The sequence below is a fragment of the Mastomys coucha genome, unplaced genomic scaffold (assembly GCF_008632895.1).
Source record: "Mastomys coucha isolate ucsf_1 unplaced genomic scaffold, UCSF_Mcou_1 pScaffold15, whole genome shotgun sequence".
Taxonomy (NCBI): Eukaryota; Metazoa; Chordata; class Mammalia; order Rodentia; family Muridae; genus Mastomys; species Mastomys coucha.
The window spans coordinates 113,775,198-113,785,288 of record NW_022196897.1 but is presented as its reverse complement, the minus strand read 5'-3'; positions in this window follow the sequence as shown (position 1 = coordinate 113,785,288).

Genomic DNA, 10,091 nt, shown 5'->3' with positions numbered 1-10,091 from the left:
GTAGACGTTATAGCCAGGGCGTGGGACTCAAAGTTGATACCTTCCTCCTTTAGGGTATTCAGAAGTTCGGATGACAAAAACAAAAACAACCCCCCCCCCCAAAAAAAAACCAACCAAACAAACAACAACAACAAAACAAAACAAACTTGGGTGTGACTTCAGCAGTTGGCCATTAGGAAAGAGGCTTCCAATATGCAGGACTTGGTCTGGGATCAGAAGCTGGACCAAAAGAAGTAGGGTTTGGACATGAGGTAGATATCCAGGAGCCCCTTTTGGAGGGCATGGTCTCTGGCTAGTGGAGCCTATCATTGAAAGTCACTGGATCACAAAAGTCCTGATATAATCCACAAAGTAACACACTGACAGATCGGATCCACAACTCCAAGATATTGTTATTTGGAGGTGGAGCAAATGAGTGTGGGGTGGAATTCAGGAAGCCTGTCACATAGGCATGTTCTGGAAAGATAGCTCTTGCCCCTGATCCTTCACTGTCTTTGTTTCCTAGCCACCATGAAGTGAGCAAGGGCTGCACTAACAATCTTTTTTGGAGTGTTTAAGGGACATTTGGTTGCTTCCACATGGTAGTTTTGTGAAGAATGTTGTCATCAGCAGGCATCAACAAGTTCCAGTAGTGTGATATTTTCAGTTGCCTTGGATCAACTGATACCTAGGAGGGGAACGGCAGGGTCATGTAATAGCTACAATTCAGATCTTTATTTCTATGATCTCAGATCATTAGAATTCTATGCAAGGCAACTGCACTTTGTGACATTCCAATAATGGACAAAGAAGCCGGGCGGTGGTGGCGCACGCCTTTAATCCCAGCACTTGGGAGGCAGAGGCAGGTGGACTTCTGAGTTCAAGGCCAGCCTGGTCTACAGAGTGAGTTCCAGGACAGCCAGAGCTATACAGAGAAACCCTGTCTCAAAAGAAAAAAATAATAATAATAGACAAAGATAACAATTCCTCTACATTTTTTTTCAACTCTTATTATTATCGTCCATTTTTTTCTTGTCATAGTTGTATTTATGTGTAGTGGTACCTCACTGTGTTTTTTACTTGTCTCTCCCTAATGGTTAATGATGTTGAGTATCTTTTCATGAGCTTTGGAGCCTTTCAAAGGCTTGTTACTTTGTGGATCTTCCCAAGGAGACAGAGTCATAGGTCCTAAGCATACTCCCTGGACTTATCTATGCAGAGGGCAGTTCATGAAGTGCAAGTGCAAGCTGGTCCCTCAAAGCCAAGAGGTGCTGGCCAAAGCCTGCTCTGCCATGCAAAGTGAGTTTGGTGAACATTTTCAGGGAATTGTTTTTGCCAATTTTGTTGTAAATAAGGAAATCGCAGTCTCCACTGCTTCCTGTGGAACTTGATCATGAGTGATCTGAGGTAAAACAGAAAAGGAGAGAAAAATTAACCTCCTTAAATGATGAAAATTCTTTTGTTTCAGGGGAAGACACAAGGAAGCTGGGCATGGTGGTCAAGTGTTAGAGGGTCACACTACTGCCTTCTGCCTCTGATCTGATTTAGTCACAGCTGAGACATGACGCCAGGATTCTTGGTTAAGCTCAGTTCTCTCAGTTTGACTAAGTACTCTGGGCTCACAGATGTGATTCCATGGTGGTAGGAGTGGAGCTGGGGGATACTCCAGCCCCAGTGTTTTCCCACCTCATATACGAATGAGGGCTTTAGTGATCTGGGCTTTGAATGTTGATCTGGGTTATCAACTTGATTGAGTCTGGGATCAATTAAGAGACACGCCTCTGCGTGGGTTTGCAGGGATATTTCCTGGAAGGGTTAACAGAAGGGGAAACACAGAGAGAGAGAGAGAGAGAGAGACAGAGAGAGAGAGACAGAGAGAGAGTGTGACAGTGGACAGCCCAGCAGCAGCCCAGAGGTCTGAACTCAAAGCCATTTCTTTTGCCTCCCTCCCTTCACTCTTCTGCTGGCAAGTGCATCTCCCCTGCTCTACCCATCACTGACATTAGAACACTGGAGTCTAGGTTCTTTGGACTGAAGACTCACAGCTCTCCAGGAATCCTCTAGGCCTTCAGTGCACTGCTAAGGCACCCAGCCTCACCGATAGTGTGGCTATTGGATTCTGGCATGCAGATGGCCATTGCTGGACTACCTACACTGAATTATGTGAGCCAATGAGATAAATTGAAAGATCCCTCCCCCATGTACGTGTGTTCTACCAGTTCTGTTCCTCTAGAGAGCTTGATTAGTGCACATACCAGTCTCCCAAGTGTCAGCTAAACATATCCATCTGTAACCTTACTCACTGCTCTAGTGTCTTCTGCACCGTGTCCTCCCTCTGTGGACATTTTCCAACTGGACATTGAGGCTGGCCTCCATTGAGCGTACCATGACTCCCTGACCCAAGCCCTTGCAGACTGGACCATTCTCTGATCTCTTAGGTGTCTTTCCTCAGCCTGCTGCATGCTGGTAGTCCCTAAGGGTCTTCCTGAAGCCAGTTCTTTAGATTCAGCACACACACACACACACACACACACACACACACACACACCTTATTCCGCTGGTTACCAGCCCCACAAATCAATCTTGACCTCTCAGTTGAACTCTGTAAGAAGCCTTTCAAAATTTGTCCTCAACACAATCTAATCCATCCCCTCCTCCTCCACCCCAAGCCATGATACCGGATTATATTTTCAACGGAGAAAGGAGGATGAAAGGGAATCAATCAGGACATCTATATGTTTTAGACCACAACCTTAACTGAGCTCGTAAATGACTTGGTTTACATAAGTCACTGCCCACTCCACTCTTAAACTTTGTGTGGAATCAAAGATTCGAACTTCTCTATGCATCTCATGCCCTTTTTAATATCTCTAGGTCTTTCCAAGGAATTAGCATAGGCCTGGAATAGCTGGGCCTACTAGGTGACTCAAGCTGCCCTTTCTGACTCATTCCTTAAGCAAGATTCACAGAATGTCAAGGTGAAGAAGTGTCTCAATCCTCCCACTACCGAAGTGGGCAAGGTCCCCCAAGATGGGGGAGGAGAGATTTAGAAGCAGGCTGGGAACTTTTTAAGGCCTGCATTGCTTATCTGAAGCTAATTAAAAAGATCTATTGTTGGGCTGGAGAGATGGCTCAGCAGTTAAGAGCACTGACTGTTCTTCTGAAGGCTCTAAGTTCAAATCCCAGCAACCACATGATGGCTTAGAGCCATCTGTAACAAAATCTGACCCCTTCTTCTCAGATATCTGAAAACAGCTACAGTGTACTTACATATAATAAATAAATATTTAAAAAAATTTATTGTTTCCTTTAATTATATATATACATACATATATGTATATATAAATATATATAAATATATGTACACACACACACACACATTAGAAAGGCTGGAAATTGACAGCCCTATATTCTCATGATCAATTTCATTTTGTTTTGTTTTGTTTTAATATTTATTTATTTTATGAGTATAGTGTTGTTCTCTTCAGACACACCAGAAGAGAACATTGGATCCCATTACAGATAGTTGTGAGCCAGCTGGGCAGTGGTGATACACGCCTTTAATCCCAGCACTTGGGAGGCAGAGGCAGGAGGATTTCTGAGTTCGAGGCCAGCCTGGTCTACAGAGTGAGTTCCAGGACAGCCAGGGCGATTCAGAAAAACCCTGTTTCGAAAAAACAAAACAAACAAACAAACAAACAAACACCCAGATAGTTGTGAGCCACCATGTGGTTGCTGGGAATTGAACTCAAGACCTCTAGAAAAGCATTTAGTGCTCTTAACCATTGGGCCATCTCTCCAGCCCCCCGGTCAATTTCTTTTTGACAGAGTTTTCAAGAAAATCCCCATGTAGAAGATAGTCTTCAACAACTGATGCTGGAGAAAGCTGGTCAACAAACTGGCAAGCCCTCCATCCTTACCTTATACCATTGGAGAAAAGATTGTGGTTATAAATGAAAAGAGCCAAGATCTAAAACTCCTAGAAGAAAATATAAGAGAAAATTTTAGTGACCTTGAATTTGACACTGCATTATTAATTCTTTAATAGCTAATGATTAAATGGTTAAAGAAAACCTCGTGGTGTGGGGAGATGGCTCCGTCGGTAACCTGTTTGCTGTGCAAACCTGAGAACGTGAGTTCAATGCCAGCACTCAGGTTTTAAAAAAGAAATCTGTGAATGGAGGCATATGCTAATAATTGCAGGACTAAGAAGCCTGGTACGGGTGGATCCCTGGCACTCACTGGCTAGCCACCCCCCCCTGTCAGTAAGCCTCAGGTCCCAGTAAAACATAACTCTATCCAAACAATCAAGGTAAATCATGTCTGAGGAATACCACTCAAGGTTGATCTCTGCCCTCTACATGCATGACCACGCACATGTACATGCACCGGCACAAATACATGCACCTACCCACGCATGAACCTGCACACGTATGAAAATGCACACCTGCAGGAAATAACCCCTGGACTGGTGGGCTTCATTACAACCAAAGATGCCTAGGAGAATAGAAGAGAAAGCCACAGAAATGAGAGAAAATATTTGCAAAGCATCATCTATAACCAAGGGCTTGTACCCAGAAGTAATGTAAAGAAAACAAACAACATAATTTTTTTTTTTTTAGGCGACAAAAGATCTGACTAGACATCTCACTGGAGAACAAGCATATGGAAGAAGACCTAATGCTGTCAATCACTAGGCAACCACTGTTACAACCACGACACAGGTTCACTGCACCAGAATAGGGGGGATCTGCAGACATCTGGGAGCTGCAGGGGCTCTCATCACCAGCTGCTGGGGATGGAAAATGGTATGAGCACTTGAAAGAGTATTTTGCCGCTTTAAAAAAAATTAAGGCCAGCTAGGTAGCTCTGCAGGTAAAGGTGCCTCCTACCAGGTCTGTCAACCTGAGATCCTTCTCCAGGCCCCACATGATAGAAGGACAGAATCAACCCGAGAAGTTATCCCCTCACCTCCAAATGCATGTGCGGTACCCTCTACACACACTAAATAAACGAGAGTGAATTTTAAAAGCTCAAAAGACACCTAGCAAGTGCCTTTGTCATTCTAAGCTTGGCTATTTCCATCCCGTCAAAGAAATGAAATCACATTTTACACGGAACTCTACTCAAGCATCCACAATCGCTTAGGTTGCTGCGAAGAGCTGGGAACCACCAGAATGCACCCCAGCCGATGGGTGGATTAGCAAACTGCCACGTGGTCACACAGAAACCATTATAGAAAGCAGGGTGGCATGACTAAACCTCAGAGATGATTATGATGAGTTAAAGTGGAGTACACGTGTTCTGTCTTTAGTTATAGAAAATTGTACAAAGTGTAGTTAGCCTACAGTCAGAACAGGTTATGGTAACCGGGCACAAGGGAACTTGGGGTGGTTGGTACATATACTTTATTTTACTTGATTTTTTGTGGCAAGGTCTCACCATGTAGCTTTGACTATCCTGGAACTCACTATGTAGGCCAGGCTGGCCTTGAACTCACAGAGATCCACGTGCCACGGCTGAGATTAAAGGTGTGCACTGCCACATCCAGCCCGGTGTTCACATCCAGCATGGTGTTTATTATTTTGGGTGTTTCTTTTTTTAAGTGTGACAATATTTTGAGATTTATAAATATCTCAAGCTTCTCAAATATTGACTTCTGTTCTGTACAACTTCTGATGTTCCAATTATTTTCATTAATTGAGTTATTAGAAAACACGCCTTTATCATAACTACCCAAAACCTGAAATTTGTTTCAAGATAATGCAGTTCAGGTGAAGGTGGTTGTGACAGATAGAGAAGATGTGTCATGCAGAAACTGGGTTCCTCCGGCGTGTGCTGGAAATGCTGTATCTGAAAACGTGAGAATGGCTGGGCATGGCAGTACACACCTGATAGCCTAGCACTTGGGAGGCCAAGACAGGAAGTTGGGAAGTGTTTGTCCAGTTTGTGCTTTGCAGCAAGTTTAAGGTCATTTGAGCTACACAGGCTCAAAAATAAAACAAAATAAATGCAACACACACATGTACATACAGATACATACACACACAAACATGTACACACGCAGACACATGCACACACATGCCTCAAACAAAACAAAACCAAAAGATGACACCAGCAGAAAATGTGTCTTTAACCCTAAAGTATCAGGCATTCACAACTGCTGTTTCTTCCTTTAGATGTAAGATGAGAAGCCTGGTCTCTCCTTGGTCACCTTCGAAGCTTTGATTTAGTTCTATAACAATGCTTCCAGGAGTTAGAGACCACATGAATTGGTTAAAGATGATGTGCAGCAGAATCAATTAATAATTTATCAATGCAAGTCTTCTGGCAGGCTAGATTTGTCTCAAAGAAGGGACTGATGGCAGGGGCTGGGAAGGAGACCTTCAGTAGGAGAGCGGGAGACGGGCCCTGGGGCTGCCCTGGAGCCATGCTTTGTAGATCCGCAAAGCATGTGTGCATCAAAGTAGCAGAGTAATTGTGACATGTGAGCAGGGAGTTAAAGGTGAGCCCCAAAGTCCTCCTCCCTCCTCGCTGTATCCCACCCCCTCCCCAAGGCATCAACACTACCAGAGGAAAGTTCCACAACTTCTCAGGGCCAGGAGCCAGTTCCTCTATTGAGCGCCCATCCATAAGCTGGTTGAGTGTTTGCTGAATTCTCCCGCATCAGATCCTCAGAGCAATTTACTACTTGTCCAGGGTTGATAACTAACAGCTTGCAGGTTTTGGTAGGCGTCCGAGAGTGTAAGAGGCTATACAGTAAATGCACGGTGAGAGTGGCCGAGGAAGGTAGCCAGGAAAGGTGATGGCATGTGACTGGCCAGCTCTACCTACCTGTTTGCACGGACAGTCTTGTTGAGTGGGTTTTGATGTGTTCCTTCCTGGTGTCAAACTTTAGTTTTATTTATGGCATTTTGGGAAAGAGGAGGAAACCCAGGGGCATTTGCGAATATGGTGTGGCAGAGATCTTGAAAATCCTCTTTTCTTCAAAAACGATGAGAAAAATAATAAAAACAACTAGTTTCAACCTTTCAAGAACTCTAGAGATTGGTCAAAGGCTTCCAGCCAGCCAGCAATAATTTACTTGATGAAATGACAGAATTTCACTAAAAATCTCTCTCTGTCTCTCTCTGTGTCTCTCTGTCTTTCTCTGTGTCTATCTGTCCCTCTCTGTGTCTCTCTGTCTCTGTCCCTCTTTCTGTGTCTCTGTCTCTGTCTCTCTCTTTCTGGCTGAAACTTGCAAAGTCAAAAGCCCCCAAGAGAAACTAGGCCTGACGGCTCTCCAAAAGCCCCACGTGCAAGCCTGTCTTTATTTAATCTAACAAAGTTTCCTCAGGGCTAAAAGTTGTTTCCTGTAGGGCATTTGTTAAAAACACTCAGTGGGAATTGTTAGATGTCATAGATGGTGGAGGTGGAGGATGACAGTTGGAGCAATAATAAACTAAGCATATGCTTAATCTAAAGGCTAGCAGGCAGGATCTAAAGGCTACTATGAAGCCCTGAAAATTCTGGTGTATATAGTCTGGGGAATATAGAAATCTGTGAGCACAAGGAAGAAAAGCCCTGGATATCAACAGAGCAGTGTGCATGCTCAAAAAAGACCCCAGAGCTCCTCTCATGCCCCAGTTCCCAGAGAGCAACTCAGTAAACCAGTTCATCTGGTCTAGAACCTTAAGAAAATCTCTATCTAATTATTAGATGGCCACTAACTTGACTCAAGTGGGAATTCAGTGGGAGCTTTATCGGGGGAGCTGGGCCCGGTGGTCAGAGAGGCTGAGCAGACTCTCCATTAGCCCGTTTGGAGAAGTGGGGCAAAGCACAACTCCAAATCCGAAGGCCTAAGAACTGTAGGAGCTGAGGGCGCACCCACTTAGCCCTAGACTAAGTGCCAGGAAATGGGAGAGACACCTAGTGCAAAAAGTCTAAAGGCCTGAGCTCCAGAGGACAGAGAGAAAGAGGGACACCTTCGGTTCTATACGGTTCCTCTCCTAGTTGGATGGTGTACTTTCCCACATGGACTGAGGGTGACTCTTGGATTCAGCTCACTGATACAGTGCCAGTCTTCTCTGTAGACAGCCTCACAGACACATTCAGAAATAGTGCCTGGCCAGATATGTAGATATCCTTTAATTCAGCCAGTTGACACCTAATATTAGCTACCAAAGATATTGAAATTCCTCAAGGAAACTGCTAAGATAATAATTTGAAAAATAGCAAAATGAATGCTAAGCATTCAAAAGGGTATATTAAAAATGACTAATACAAAACACACCACAGGGGAGGAATAGAAGGACAAAAAAACTTAAGATGTATAAAAAGAAATGTCAAAGTAGCAGATGTAAATCCTGCCCTGTGAATAATTACATTAAATTTAAAGTCTTAAATTTTCAATTAAAGGAGTTAAAAAGAAAGGATATATGAAAACTATTATAGCAGCCACAAGGGGTGCACCCTGGTTCAAGCAATTGGGTTGAAAGTAAAGTAGAAAACGTCAGGTCTATCATGAAAACAAAACCAAAAAGAGGTAGGTGGCTACATTACTATTAGACAAAAGTGTTATCAGAGACAAAAGAGAGAACAGTTCAGAATGAAAACCAACATGGGTCAGTCCACAAAGAAGCTGAACCAACTGTGAAACTGTGAACCTCACACAGAGCCCCAAAATACTAAGGTGAAAGCCACCAGAAACAGAAGTCAATCATCCAAAAACAATAACTGGAGCCTGTGATATATCCCAATTTTTGACATGAGAACAGATTGCACGCAGAACATCAGTGAAATGGAATACTTAGACAACACGTAGACAATACACTCAACCAAATGGCCTAACAGGCACCCATAGAAAGTTCCACTGCACAGCAAACTCATCTTTACACAAGAGGCTCCAGGATAGGCATATGTGAGGTCATGGTCCCCAGGAGGTCGAAAGGACTGATGTCACCGGCCACAGTGGTGTGAGTGGAGAAATCACATAGAAAGTAAACAGAGACTTTCCCAGAATTGAAATGTAAAAGCATTCTGAAAGGTCAGGCAGGAAAGTTTGAGCATGGCTTATGATAAATGAAAGGACCATAACTGAAACTACAAGACACAGCAAAGGCATTGCTTGCAGATCAATGGTCATGAACATCAACATTTAAAAAAAAAAGAAAAAAGAGCCGGGTGGTGGTGGCACACGCCTTTAATCCCAGCACTTGGGAGGCAGAGGCAGGTGGATTTCTGAGTTCGAGGCCAGCCTGGTCTACAGAGTGAGTTCCAGGACAGCCAGGGCTATATGGAGAAACCCTGTCTCGAAAAAACAAAAAAAGAAAAGAAAAGAAAAAAAGAGTTTAAAATCAGTAATTCATCTTCCATCCTAAGAAACTAGAAAAGAAAAAGAGAATAAAATCTAACTAAAGCAAGCAGAAGAAAAAAATCGATAAAGACCAGAGTAGAAACGAATAGTAGAGAGGATACAAAAAAACCCAAAAACTAACAAAAACTTCCTTCTTTGGCAAGAACACAAACTACAATCCTTCGCTGCACTAACTAGGGAGAAAAAGAGCGATCTCTTTTCTTTACTGAAATGATGAAAGAGAGCAATGCCAAGCTTTCAGAAGGAAATAACTGTGAAAAAAAAAATACTCTAACCTCGTCCCCCCTAACACGCAGGTAACATGGAGGAAATGGAATCATTTCTAGATTTTATTGATCTAGATGTAGACCAACAAAACTAACTCCAGAAAATACGGTTGTGCAACAAAAAGTGAAGAGATTAAATTAGAACCTTTATTAACAAAAAATTTCAACTAGGGCACAGAGTTCCATGCCTGTGATCTGAGCAACGGGGGCTTGAGGCAGGAGGATCAGGAGTTCAAGGTCATCCTCAGATGCTTGGTGAACTTGAGGTGAGCCTGGGTTATACAAGACCCTGACTTGACTCTTCTTTTCCCCTGGGAAAAAAAATTGCCACAAGGAAAAACTCCAAACTAGATGATTTCAATGGTAAATTATAAAAAAGGTTTTAAAAGAATACTTAACACAAACCCTTAAGACTTTCTTTCAAAATGTAGCGTATGTGAGAACACTTTCTTAGTCATTCTAGGAGGCAAGTATTATCCTGGGGGGGGGGG